The sequence below is a fragment of the Enoplosus armatus genome, chromosome 1, assembly GCF_043641665.1.
Source record: "Enoplosus armatus isolate fEnoArm2 chromosome 1, fEnoArm2.hap1, whole genome shotgun sequence".
NCBI lineage: Eukaryota > Metazoa > Chordata > Actinopteri > Centrarchiformes > Enoplosidae > Enoplosus > Enoplosus armatus.
In genome coordinates, this window is record NC_092180.1 from 22734869 (window position 1) to 22750506 (window position 15638).

Here is a 15638-nt window from a genome sequence, read left to right on the forward strand (position 1 = left end):
AAAGATTATTTGTCATGTCTCGCTCTTGAGCAAAACTATTCAATTCCTGCTGTCATTACAAGCACATTAGGAAGCAGTCAAAATCAACCCCCCAATTGTTAGAAAAAATACTGCTCCAGTGGTGTAGGAGCTATAAATAATTAACTGTAATTAAGACTATGTACACATGCAGAATGAATTATTCAGGTTAGCATTGATGCATTGACCTACCCTCCATGTTCTTGGATGCGATCTATCAAAACGATGGTAGAGATTCAGGGCAGAAGGGGGTAGAGGAGGGGTGTGTGTATAGGTGTGTGTGTTTAGTGTAAGTGAAGGTGAAGGTGAGAGAGCGGAAGACAGGATGAGAGAGAGCAGGAGCCAGCCTTGCTATCAGACACCCTGCCTGGCATCAGAGGTGCTCCAGGGTATGCCTCAGCCTCTGCCCTGTTAGCATCCTACGCTATTAGCTCAGCTCCAAGGATGAACTCCTACTCAGCTCCTATCTCCACAGTGCTGGGATTACAATACCTCAAAACAGTTTTTGCAAACATTTGCAGCTCCTCTTCTTTGGTGCATGTGTGGAGGTCTTTTTCCCCTCCCTTGCTCTCAGTATAACTCCTTCCCTTTCCACTCCAACCTTGTCCAAACTCCCACTCCCCTGTTCTTTCTTTTCACTTCAGGCTTTGAAATAACCAACGAGACACGGGCCGCTGGGAACACACACACTCTTCAAATGGCTTGACATTAATAACAATATCTTTAATGCTAACACATTAGGGACTGCAATAATTAATGAATGAATAATCACCTATGTGAAAAGTGTTATCAATAATTGTATGAATAATGCACATGCATAATGCATGAAAGTTGCCCCAAGGCAGAATCTGGCGTCTCTGCTCTTGTCCAGGACATGAGCTCAACATGGTGGCGGAGACAGGCCTGATCAAATGATGGCACACGCTACACTGGCCTTATATCGGCTAGCCTTTCTTCCTGCAGCAGAGTCCAAGCTGGTCATCTCACTTTCTGATGCGATCCACCCGGCAATGTGCCCTGGCCTTGTTCACGATGGTTTGCTTGCAGCAAAAGTGGGAGTCAGCCTTGGAAACCAGGCTAGAAGTGAAGAGAAGGATCTGGGTATTAGCATTCTACCCGCACCCGTGCTTCATCAGAGCTAATAAGGGGGGCCTGCACCAGGGTCTTTCATCTAGATTAGGGCTCTTATCGCATGCCACCTGCATGGAGCAGCCTGCCATTCATATGCAGATCTGGCCGAGGCAGGACCAGGGTGTTTCCTAACTCTGTCACTTCTCATTGCACCTTAGACATTTCCGCTACCATGGATAACCTTGTTGCTGGCATTCGGTGGGATGTCTACTATCCCATCTCATTTCTTAAAATCCAGAAACCTTGCATTGTTAGAGGCAGACTGATAACAGATCCAGCATATTTGCCATGCGATAGTAAAAATCTAGACATTAGAATTTAGAATTAAAGTCTTTTTAATTGACAAACACAATAAAAAGTACAGGGATTCAGGGATTCATTTTGCTACAGAGAAATACTGTCTAGTACGTTTTATAGTACATATCTCAAATATAATGCAAGACAGCAAACTATTGATATTGCTCTCCACATAGAGTAAACATTCATTATTGACTAACAACATGATTTCAAATAATATGATGCAGTATACACTAAAAAAGAAAAACAAGTAATAAGACACATAAAAAAAAAAGTAATGCAACCTGCAATCATTTATTTTTTCTTGGCCACTTGGGGGCAGTGGAAACGAATTGTGAACACAACATTGACATATTATCACCTTTTAAGTTGAGATGGCAAACTTGTTTGCAAACAGTTGCTTATTACACATCCAGCAGTTAAAGAGGAACATAATACATTTGGTGTCAGGTTTGCGTCCACTTGATGAATGCAAGTCCAATGTTCACTCTCTGTTTTTGGTCTCTACCAACTCCAGAGGGTAACATCTGGGTATTTTAGCTGCTATATGCTCCACTATGTCCACTAGCTAGTTGCTGACTGTGTCTGTCTGCTGTTTGCTGCTGAGCAGGTAGTGAGCAGTGGAGTTTTAGAGCTTTATTGCTGAAATCAGCTGCCTGACAAAAACAGAGAGCATGAGAATGAACCAAACATTACAGCTGTGGGCGTAAAGCTAAAAAATGACGTGAAACTCATTACGAAGCTCCGTAAAGCTGAGGGGAGTTTCAGGTGATAATTCTCTGTAGGTTCATCACTACAAGCGACCCCTTCACATTGTCACATTGTTTTCATATTGTCATTAAATACATTGTCATAGCAAAAATATCGATTATAGCCACTTTAATGAATGATCAACTATATGGATGAGCAATTAAACAAAGTGTGAGAAACATTACATCAACCTTCCTGTTATAGTCCTTGGGGTAGAAGTGATTATTAGTGACTCTGAAAGGTTAGACATGTTACGATGGGGTGTCAATAGAGACACAATGGTGAGCGCCATGATGGATGGGTCTCATGAGAATGACTCAGCCAATCAATGCCTCTCATGAAAACAAACATGTCATTAAACCCAAAGCGTAGACTACACCCTCATTCTTCTGTTGGCCGTTCATATAAAGCCATCATCAGTTGATTTCGATTATGGTGAGCAACGAAGATGGATAATTTATTAATTCTACAGTTCTGACGCATTGTACTATGTTTCTCTTGTGATAGCAGGGAATGTGTGGACAGTGCGTTGTCTGGTTGCGTTAGCTGGATATGGTTGAAAAATTGGAGGTCTCCTCGGTGGACCACAGTGAGTGATCAAATTGGCTGTCAGGGGGTGGAAGGGGGAGCACTATCTCCCTGAGACAGTGAGAAATGGGAGAGTGGGACATAAGGGGACACATTAATGAATAGGTGGGGCAACTTCTTTTTCATTTTTCCACCCCCAGCACTTCGCCTGGCTTGCCAAGGCCTCCCAGGTTTGTGCAATCTCTCAGTGTCAACATCTTTCTGTAAAGCTGATTCAATTAAGATTACGCCAGTTGCAGAGAGAGAGAGTGACAGGGGTCAGTTTGATTTTGCCGATTGGCTTTGTGCCTTTTGTTTTTTCTGCTCAGGTTACTGCTTTGCCTGCCACTCGTACTGGGAAGAGGATAAACTGTCTGTGCCCTGACCAGCTCTGTTGGAGAAAGGCCACTGTGGCACACCTATTTGAAGTCATGAGTAAATATATTACTCACTGTGGTTTGATAGATATGCTCCAGTGTGTGTGTATGTGTGTGTTTTTCCTCCGTAAATTTTACATGCAGGAATAGGTCACAGCTCTGTGTTTATAAGCCTGTGTTTGATTGTGTGCATGTTATGCATGAATGGTTCCAGCCATCTATGTCCCTTTACCCCCTTGTCGACAAACAGGGCTGAACGACAGCAGATTATTCAAAATATCCTTGTTTTGCTGTGTTCAACCATGTCAGGACACTATAACTGAAGGCATAAGGAGGGGTATTTGCCTACCCTGGCTACCACTAATGCCTCAGCCACTCCACTCCACCACAGTTTATCAGCCCTCTTACACACACCAATTGTGGATTCTTCACCAATTAATTAGCAATTGATGACAAAACAGAAATGAGCCCGTTCAAAAAGCCCATCGGGGGGATCTGACAATATTCTATCTGTGTGTGTGTGTGTGTGTGAAGGATGTTACTGCAGCATGCTGTAGCTTCAAAAAATAACCTTTATAGCCTCTAATAGACCTTAGGCCTGGCACCAGCACAATGTGTTGACCTCTGCTCCACCGGGTCACCCTCCTTTGCCTGGGTTAACATTACACCCAGGTTTTACCCCACAGCTGCAGCTCATTACAATGCCCCATAAAAAACGTAGGCAGCCAAACGAGGGGTGCAAGCCACCATTAAAGAGGTGAAGGGGACGATTGTGGGGGCGAATGGAGAAGTGGGTAAAGAGGTGGAGGCGGGGTGAGTGAGAGGTGGAGAATGAAAACAGAAGCGTTAAGTCATTAGGGTCCATTGTTGCGCTCAAACGGCCGCCACACAAGCTCTCTGTGAATGGGAAATGGAGCTTAATGACCTGAAAAGGAACTTCAAAAGCTGCGACAATAGATGAGAAGGGGCGGCCCCACTCGAATGTCACTCTGCCACTTATTGCTTAGTTGGAGAATGGCTGGGCTGTTTAGATTGGTAATGTGATGAAAGTAAAACTAGCTTGGTGCTTCCTATGTAAATGCCCCTTTCCCCCCTTTGCCCATGGTTCTCTTTCAAATAAATAGTTGTGGAAGCAATTTATTCACAAATACCCATTCATTTGTAAGCATTGTTATGTTTTCACATTATTATTCAGTGCATTGTATTCAAATACAGAGAGACGGACAGTGAGTGTGTGTGGATATTTGTGTGTGTGTATTCGTGTTAATCTGTGTCAGCTAATATTTCTTGTGAACTGTCACTGTAAGTCACTCGGTGAGATTTAAATGAGCAAAATGTAAATGATATCTACTGCTAGTGTCATATGATACTTGCACATCATCCATGCACTGCCTCTATTCCTATGTTAGCATAACCCGCAGTCTGTTGGCTGGTTGGTGTCAGAGGTAAGTTGGCTGAGTCGCAGCCATTTAGCTGGTGTGTGAAATCGGGGGTGACAACAATGGCTGCCATTGCCAGGCTGGTGTTGGTAGGAGACAGGATCAGCTGGCATGCAAGCTTCTGAGACTGTCAGTCACTCAGCACCATGTCTGCTGCCACACTGCAGCTGCCAGTTAGCATGGACACTCAGACTACACCCTGCTGAAGTATCCAATGAGCCTCTTGCATCCACAGTTATGTTGCACGACCATATTGGTGGAGGTATGCAATCAGTCAGGGAGTTCAGCTGATTGCTAGACCAAGGTGCAGGATTAAACATTTAACACTTCATCGTCACATGAGTGGAGAAACAGATGAAAGTTGAATTTAGTATGATGTCACACGCAAAATGGTGAACAACAACAAAAAAAGCCCCAAAGTTAGTTTCAATTGTGTAGCCGTGGGCTGGCTACCAAGTTTTTGACTCATTCACTGCTCCAAATACACTGTCGCCTGCAACCAGCCGACAGTATCACAGGATTTGTTTTGCATGCTTTTGCTTGCTTTTTTTCATATAGTCATACTCGTTTTAGAATATCTGTGTTTAATTCTTGTTTTTAAGGGGACTTTTAAGTTGAATCTACTTTAACTGTTCCTCACAAGCTCTTTGATCTGACATGGATGCCATTTAATGAAGATAACTAGAGTCACAGTGAGTATACTTGTATTTGCCTGCAGCACCATGTTTGACAGCAGTCTGAGACATGGCAGAGAAGGTATTTGCACTACCAACCTATCATTTGCAATCCTGCCTCTTCAACCTCTATTGCAATCTCCGAAAAGAAAAGCCAACATTGGTAACATTCACATACGGCAAAACACCACCACATATAGCATATCATAAAGTGTCCATTTCATAAATGGATTATATACAGTGGCAGGCAGCATGAAAATAAAGTGTCCAGTGCATAAAGAACCAGAAAATGACTTCTTGTGCATTCAAGGATTCACTTGGAGAATTCAGCTGCTAAGCACCTAGTATCTATGAGGATCAGATGTCCAAAATATCCATAAGTCTCCCTGTTAACATCCATGCCACAGGGATACTGACATACTGTCAAGCAGAGCTGCCAATAGGCTGCAGTCTGTCCTGAGGCGATTGGACATGCACACACACATATTCACAAGCTACATGTACTGTGTACACATAAACCATTTGCTGCATTGCCCTAGACTATACATATTAATCTATTTACTTTGTGTTGGCCACAAACTGTCCCGCTATTTTACTGTTGGTTTCTGAAATCATGCACACCAACAATAGAAACAGAAAAGCTGTCTGCAGCTCATATGTTCTGTCTAAGCCAGATGTCAGATTTTCAAAAAGGTGAGCAAGTAATGTTGCTTTAAGAATCCTCCATGTACGAATGTTGTGAATGTTTCAGCATGTGTGTGATTGTTGTGAGGAGGAAGACAGAGAGGGGGAGTGTGGACAGAATTTGCTTTGTTTCTCTGTTGTCTGCAATTTCTTGGCATGGCTGGCTGATCCGCCTAGCTAGCACGTACAGGGACCCTAGCCCACAGTAGGTATGAGGTGTTTCAAAGAGCACCTTTGATATGAACAAAGCAAACTAGTAAAACGGCAATGGGAATAATCAGATATTATGGGGCTTTTATCCGTGCCCTGTGCAGGTTCATTATGGATACTTGATTTTGGCTTCAGGCAAGCAACCAACGATGCACAGTAGGACGCTGAGGACAACTTCACTGAATGCTGAGCCTCCACCCCTCCAATGTGATTTATCATAAATTTAATTTCCCTAAACCAAACTGCAGCCGATCCTTCCTTGAGATTTGGCATTGATTGGACAGCCTGTTCTCCTCCCTCCCCCTAACTGATGCTGCCTGTATTAAGAAAAGGCCTCACCGCTAATTACACCATCCCAGTCTAATAGAGGCACCCTGTTAAACAAACAATTGATCCCCACTTAACACATGTACCCACGTTAGTAAAACACAATTTGCCAATTTGCCAACGGCAACAGACAGGAGAGGGAAAAAGAGCGAGAGGAAAGAGAGAAAAGCGGAGCGAAGGAGGGAGCCACTGGGGGCTCCTGCTATCAGAGGAGGAGGAGGGATGACGCGGGCGCAAGGGTGGTGGTGGTGGTGGGGGGGGGGCTGTAAGGAGAGAAAGATGGAGTGGAAGGGTGAAGAGAGGGGGAGAGAGATGAAAATAGGTTGTCCACAGCTCTGGTTCCTGGCTGGATCCCAGAGATGTTCGATGCTGACTCTTTCATCAATGCTAATTTGACTGCTTAAAAACTTCAAAGCACAATAAAGACTTCTAATGTCAGATAAGTGTGTGTGTATGTGCTTCCATGTGAATGTGTCTTAGTCCTTACAGGCCAATATATAGTCTCTCAGAAGTATGGTTCAAACAGTGTTAAGTGATAAAAAGATCCTTTCAGATGCTAAAATGAGGGGAGTTTATCCAATTTTCATAGCCTTCAATGGTTCCAACAGCTACGCCTGCTTTCTGCAACAATCCAAGAATTTGAGGTTCACAACATTCATGTCTACAGCAAATTAAGGTTGAAAGTTCTTGTAGTTTTATGAGTGTGTTGATCTGCTATGTGTATCTGTGGCTCTATTCATACTTGAAGTTAATCCCGAATAGTCACATCACAAGTACATACTCCAAAAGCAGGCGTGAATGCACTGAGGATGCTTTGGGATACGATTGCCCAGGTCACATTTATAGGCGGTCGGGTGCATTGTATTCACATAGTGTACACAGTGTCGAAGGAGTACAAATGCATGCATGACCACACTGATGGCGAGCCTTGTCAGCTTTGTAGTAGGCATGTAGCATGTAACCTTCAAAAAACAATTACAATTGCCAGTGCCAAATAATTGCAACAAGGTTCTGAATTTCATAGATTTTCTATGTTTTTAGCTGTTTAGAGGTTGTTGTGAGTTTCCTGTAAAATTACACAGTAAATAGGAAAGTGGAATACAGTCCCAAGTGATCATTTCAGATGCAATCGGGTGCCAGGTATGAAATGCAATCCATCCCAAATACATTTCAACTTGATCTAAATACAAGACGATTGGTCTGAACAAATCATTTATGTTTTTATACATCGCTATGAGTGTCTGCCTGTCAGTGCCTGAGCGCACGCTTGCAGCAGTGGGAATGGAGGGTCTAAGCGAAGCTAACAGATTGCCTCGTTTGCCTTTTTGAACTGCCCAGCACGTTTGGAGAACAAGAGGGGAACAACAAAAGGTGTTAATGGCTTTATGGAGGCCCCATGCTGACAGATAGGCCATTATCTTCCTGATTCACTGCAGAATGGATAATAGCTCAGATCAGTTGCCCTCTTTATCTCTAGGGCCAAAGACCTGAACGTTGGGGTAACGTATCACTTGAGCCGTAAAACAGCTTACAGTGAATATTATTAGTATATAAACAACATCAGTGGTTATACATTGATTTTGAAAAATAATATCTATCAATGGAAAACACTTTTTGTTTCATTTATTCCAAGAAAATAGTTTCCAGCATAAATGTACTCACTTAGTACAATTTAATGTGTTTTTAAGCTGTTCCTAGAAATGCCAGAAATATTGGTGGCATGATGGCAGTCACAATACCATTTTATGTAATATTTATTTAGTTAGGCAGTCTCATTGAGATTAAGATCTTGTTTCCAAGAGAGACCTGAGAACAAGAAACATCCACAAACACACAATCAGCAAAACAGAGACAACACAACTACACAATGATCAAGGAATTTATAAAAACAGTCACAAGAATCATGAAAAACAACAGATAATAACGTTGTAGTATCTCCAAGGGGAATGTAAGACTCTAGATTGAGGGCACGGCAGTTCATTCCATTTAAAAGGTGCATAGTACTTGAGACCAATTCTGCCACCATTAGTGCGTGCATTATTATATATATTATACGGTGGACAGGACAGGACATGCACGTGTACTTAAATCCCTAACATGTTTGTTTGGTATTTGTTTTTTCCTATACATAAGTCTTTTCTGTTGTTTCACTACAATGCAAACTTTTGTACGTGTGTGTGTGTTAAGTGTTATTTGTCATTCCTTTGTCATATGTTTGTCTGTGTAGCGTTTGCCTGCCTGATTAGCTTTGCACATAGTGTGTGTTTGTGTGTGGGTATGGGAGGGGTAGGGCACTGTTGTAAACTTATCAGCTGGTGATGACTTTCCACACAGCTCTAAGACAACTTAAGCCCTCTCTAATTACAGCACATCTGTTGCAGCAGAGAGGTATTCTTGTCATGTGGTTTAACAAATACTTTCGCATTCAGAGGAGTACATACCTAATGAGCCTCACAGCCCAGGGCAACTCACGTCTCCCCACTAAGATCAAAAAACCTAACCTCCATGCAACATGCTCACATGCACAGACACACACACCTACACGTGAAAAAACCACACGACCACAGAGGAACACTGACACACGCACAAATAACACAATACACAGCCACAGAAAGGCACTGACACCACCAAACACACACAGGCACAAACACATACAAACACCACAACAACCTGTTTTTCAAAAAGAGACAAGAACAAATGATTCAAATGAAAGAAGCCAAACTAAGAGCGGGTACATGTTTACACTCTCTGACAACATTCTGAAGGTGTTATCAAGGTGGAAATCAAACAACCCGTCTGCTCTAATTATTACCTGCCCTAAATAAAGAGAAGTTGTCTTTGCAACCGAGGGGATGAAATAGGTTGAAGAAAACAACATCAAGAAGCAGATGAAGAATACACCCACAAGGGTATCTGGCAGTCAGTGTAAACGTGCTAAGGTTGCACTATAATAACCCAGTAAGCTGGCTGTAATGATTGTTGGGGAGACAGGGGATAAAGTGCTTGTCTCAGACTGCTGGAGTTGCTCACAACAGGTGCTAGTAGCACAGGCTACAGTCCCTGCTGACCAATCACCCTGCCTCTAAGACTGGGGGGTGGAGGCAATTGTGACTCCATTACATCATTGGATGGAAAGCCAAGAGAGATATTGCAACCTGCAAAATGTCAGTCAGGAGCACATCTGCACATGGGCCTAATAGAAGATAATGAGACGTCATCGCCACTAAGACAACATGGCACAAATACAAAAAGAAAACTGATCCCAGCTCATCTCCACAAATGGGAAACTAGTGCCGTTTATCAAACAAATTGTCCAAAAAAGCCTCAAATTGTTTTCCCTGCAATGTTTATCTTAAGGCTTTAGTCAATCGCTGCTGCTGGATCTGGAGTTGGGCATGACATGGGTTTAGCATATGGTTCACTGCAATGCTGAGGCTTAACTCCAGCTTGTGGTTTCTGACTGTCAACCTCCTTGGCTTAGGCTCCATTTTCCAGAAACATTCCAAATGTCATTATGAGATATATTGCAAAAAAAAGTTATACACACACACATGCATGCATACACAATCTCTCTAACACATGCGCAATCCCACACACCAACACACAATCACGCACATACAGGCACGCATCCTCGCCCATAAGCACACACACGTGTTTCCTGTCTGTATCCGCCTTAACACCATGTGTCTTCCGTGCGGCTAGTCTTCCTCCTCCTTCTACAGCCAATTGCTGCACTAATATGGCTGCACCCCCTAAAGATACAATATACGCTTATTGGCGAGCCACTCTATTAGTGACAAAAGGTCACACTGTGAAAATATTAAACTTATGAAGGACCTGCACTCTCTCCGCACCCAAATATGCGGAGAAAGCACAAAAAAGGTGTTGTGTCCTCTGTGTATGATTATATCTTCTTCCTTCATCCTTCAAGCAGTGACCCAAGGGCCACTATTTTATTGGTCTCAGATGCTGGCTGCTTCACAATGTACAAAAGAGCCCGTTATTCCAGACCAATATTAAAGCTGGCCTTCGCATGCAGCATTATCCATGACACGCACATACACACACATGCATAATATGTACACAGATGTGTTGTGTGTGCCTAGTGTTGTGCGGATGCCTGTAAGCAGCAGAGCCTGGATAGTTATAAGGAGAGCTGTGGCCTCTTTATCCTGTCAAAGGTTATGACAGGCTGACAGAGAAACTGCTGTGTCCACCTTCTGTGTTCAAAACCATTATACTTGGCATGAAAGAGTGCTTTCAATCTAATCAAGTCTGTTTGAGTACAGCGAGCCATACAGTACCGTCACATGTTGAATGTATTAGCCAAGCATCAATGAGTGGGTGAGGAGGTTGGCAAGGATATGAGAGTGTTGATGCTTATAGTGTCAAAACTGGGTGTGTATCTGCATATCTGTGCATGAGTGACTTTGTGTGTGTGTGTGTGTGTGTGTGTGTGTGTGTGTAGGACACACATACTTTAGTGCATGTGAGCTTGCATTTGTGCCTGCATGTGTGACCCCGTTACATGTGTGGATATGTGTTTGTTTGTGCATACACTATGTCAGTTTGTATGTGAGCATTTTGCTCAAGCAGCAACGTGAGTTTGTGTGTGTGTGTGTGTGTGTGTGTGTGTGTGTGTGGAGTTACAGCTATCAAATACTTTTAAAAGCTTGATTTCCCTGGGGAAATGACAGAGGTCATCTCATCGGCGAGGGATGAAAACAACATTTGCATCCAATTGGTCACACCCACGACATTAAAGTTTTAGCCAGACAAAAACATGTCAAAGAAATTTACATCGCTGCGCTGACAGCCCTACAGACTCGCGGACACAGCCCATTGCCACTTCCAATTATTAAGGCTACTTTTATTGTGTGTGAACTCCATATTCCCCATTACCAATAAAAACATAACGGGGAGGAGATATTCTTTTTTGTCACAGGCATTATCACCCTCTCCATCCGTTGAGTGTGTATCAAGCTGCCAATCAGAATTAGGGAGTGGGCTAGCAGACGTGAGATGATTCGCCTGGCTCAGCCCCCATGCATGGATTTAAATAATAAAAGAGAGATTTCTCTCAAGGCCCTGAGCACCGTGCCAATAAGAGAGCAGGGAAAATGGGAAAATGGCCGTGTGCAATGAGAAATAACTGCAAATTGAGGGTATAATGAACATGTTTAATATTTCATTTCTCTGGATGGAAATATCTATAATGGGCAGCTTTTTTTTTCTTTTGCTCACCATTTGGTGGAATTAGGCTCTTTTCTGGCCTCAGAAACCATAAAAGAATTTCTACCAGCTGCTGATGCTGAGAGAAAGGAAGAGAGAGGGAGGGGCGCCTGGTGGTTTAAAGACAGTAATCATTTACAATTACACAACACACAATCCCTTCTTCGCAAGCTGTCTTTCGATCTCATCTACAGCAGATCAAGAGCTCATATGAGTGTAGGCCTGACGATGAGAGATTTCCCCCTTCAGTGTGATTGGTGGGCAGTGCAAAGATATTCTCTATATGGTGCAGTGCAGTAATTACCACCGTTTTTGCCATACTTATATTACCCATTACCCCTTCAAAGTAAAGCCCTTCCTATTACCTTTACTATTACCTAGTCTGTGCCTGGCATATATCTTTTCTGAATATACATCATCATCACGTTTTTCATATTAGATATTCCACACACAACATGTGACTTTTAAAGCTGGAGCCATCTCGATATTTTATCTGTCAGCATGAATAGAAACAACTCAGGAGAGTTTTTCTAAGAATGATATAGGTTCCATGTGTCCTTTAGCTGAGGAAATCTATTAATATGTGGTCAAGTGCATTTTGTCTGCGTTTTATAGAAACGAAATTGCATGAAATCTTCTTTTTGCCATTACAATACTGGAAGCTCTGGTGTTTTATTTCTTATACGCCCAAGAGCACTACTTTTTTTGTTTTAAGCGTTTCAAGTTCAGAGACTTTTTACCATGTGCCAGAAATCAGTGTAAATGGCCACAAATATGTATCGTAAGTGAAAACAGGTTGGTGGGGTTGTTTATATTGCCTTTGGTTCACTTCTTATTTTGACTGGGAGACTTCAACCAGTGCCAGTGGCTAGACATTTCAAGGGATTTAGTCAGCCAGTCCACAGTATTTACCCCTGTGGATAAATACACTTAATACCTTTCTCTTGTTTTTTTTGTAGATGAATATTCAGTTCAACATGAGAAATCTTGAGTCAAGTGCACTGGTCTGTTAAATACACCTATCTGAAAATACTTTTAATGAATGGCAAAAACACAAATCACAAATCCCGATGTCTTCAAAACCCAACACGTTTAAAACTCTTTGGGAAGATATAAATCTATTTTCTGGGTTCCTGCAGAGTTGTCCAGGTTATGAAGGTAAAAAAAACCTCTATGGCATCATGGGAGGCAGCACCTTTATCAATACTACATATATCTGAGTTGGTAAAGCTCTCCCAGCTTTTTTTTTAATCTGCCCAATTGCTGCCTTAGCACCATGCTAATGAAGTCGTCAGAATAGAGGTACCAGCAACATTAATTGCCTTACATGAATAATAATTATGATGATGGTAATGATCATGTCTGTCTGTTGTGAGCAAGCATGGATTAGCATTACTTGATATTAAGGTATTGCGTTCATTAGACGTCCTGAATAGATGCATTAGGCTTTATGTTTTTGCTATAAATCAGCTTCAAAGGAAAACTCTCAGACTGCATTTGGTGGAATGAGGTCAAGTTACACACCATTAATTCAACAGCTCCCAACACACAAACTAGAACAGAGAGACCAATGGGCCCGAGCAGTTAAAAATTCATTTTTGCTTGTCCTGAATTTGTGTACTCGTGATTACTGACTTACTCTTTTTTTTTTTTTGCTTTACTTTTAATCTGCTGTGGAGTCATACATTATTCATCTCAGCATTTCAAATATTAAACGCATGTATTCATTTCATTTATCATCTGCAAAAACAAGAGGCCAAAACAAAACTGCAAACTATCACAAATCTTCAGTTGTGCTTGAGTCAGTCTCAGGAGAAGACAATAGACTTTATATTATTAATTTTAAGTTCTTATGCAAGCATTTGTGAGATGAATATGGTGAGATTAAAATCATGGCCTTTCATTTGGAATTGATTTAGCATAATAGTTGTAATTAGTGTGATGAAAAGACAATATTATATGGAAAAGTTAAGTACTCTTGGCTGGTGAGCCACTCACCCTCCTGGAAATCAACATATCCTGATATGTATGCTATTTGCTTATAAGGTACAGGGATATCAGTTAAGGGCCAGGGATAATCTTTGCTCTTCAATCTGATCCAAAAACTGCCAGGTTAGGGAGGAGTCAGGTGTCAGCCCATCCCTACACTGTGGAGATCAAGGACTGGGAGCCAAGCTAATCTCTCTGCTGAACATTAGCTAGTTAGCAGGCTGTCATCAATGGCGTCTCAGTTGTGCGGGGATTGTTTGTGTGAGGTAGAAACACCTCCACCTCCGAGGCCCCCTCTCCTGTTGTGTTTCTCTGTGATCTTGCAGTCATGTATGTGATTGGATTTTGGCTTAACAAAAACCTGAAATTACACACCTATTGTGTTTCAGCTAAGCCCGCTTTCACTGCGATAGGGGCAGGCTCTGCACGGCTCTCTTGGCTGCCGACTTTTGGGATCCCGCCCCTTGTCCCTTCCAGGTTGTTGAAGGAAGAGGATAACAGGATTAGGTCAGAGTTTCTGGGACGCATCGATTGCCATATTCTGTGGGCTGGTAAAAAAGAAGTCGCGACATGGGTCACTAGCGACGAGGTGAGACGGGCTTGGCCTTTTACCCTGTGTGAGGAAAGATGGCACCTTGGCAGCGCAAGGTGACAGGACTTGGGAGACAGGGGATACGAGCTGCTCACCATCCTCTAAACCACACTCAGGGACCCTGACACTGTACCATCTGTGACACTACCCCCAGTCCCCTCAGGCTATGCTTATGCTCATCACAGAGATGCTGATAACACAGGGTGTGACTAACACGCCATACAAATCTCCACATCCCAGGCACAGAGAGAAACAGAAAGAGGGGGACACACTTGCACACACACACAAACACACTTACACGTAGACTACATCCACTATTATAACCAGTCATCAGGAGGCAGGTTACTCTCAGCTCTCAGGGGCGTGTGGATGTGGGTCTATGATGAGTGGGTGGACCCAGACGGGGTAATGACAGGGTAAGGACTCTGTATGTGGAGTTGTATGTAATTAAATTTGAAACTGACAGTGTTATCATATAAACGTGCAGCAGGGGTGAAAGGTAAGTGGGAGGAGCTGAGAGCGGTGCCGTGCTGGATTTGAATGAATATCTGTTACAGATCTCTGAGAGGGGTGGATTCAAAACCCTGCACTTAAGCTCCCTGCCTACTCAATACCTAATACTAACAGTGTAATTTTGCATCATGAAGAAGTATTAATGATGTGGCCAGATAATGTACAGTGTCTGAACAAAAGTTAAGTAAATTATGAAAAAAATATATTTTTTCACTTTTTCAGTTTTGGTTTTATTTCTCTGGGGTTTGTGAGACTTATGACTCCAGAATGGAACTGAATGGAGTTTTGTTTGTCTTCCTCGCTTTCCTCGCAGACCATGTCAGTCAGTTGAAAGCCCAGGAAAAAGCTAGTGAGTAGACCTTGAGTTAATATTTACATTTGTGTACATTTTCTCTACATTTTCTTTTCGTCAAGCTACTGTTTTGTTACTGTGTTTTTCAAGTTCAGAATTTCAAAATGACACGTAAAAACAATTCAACAGTTCTAATAAAAACTGTTCACATTGAGGTCTAGGGATTATCTAGAAACTCAAACTATCAGCAACACTATGCCATTAGAGTGAATATCTGTTTGTGACTTAAGTGAAATGACCCTTTCACATAAACACAGAATCCTAAAATTGAATTCAAATTAAAAAAAGAAAAAAGCTTATTTCAGAGGGGTCAAAACACCAACACTTTGATGCATTGCACTGGGGCAGAGGGCTTTTTTATATTTATTAGGAAACCTTGTATCAACTTCAGACTGCCTCTCATAAGGACAGTGGGCCACAGAGCGCGTAATACAGATGCACACTGTCCTTTCTCCACATTGGTTGGCTTGCGGCTGTTATAAGAAG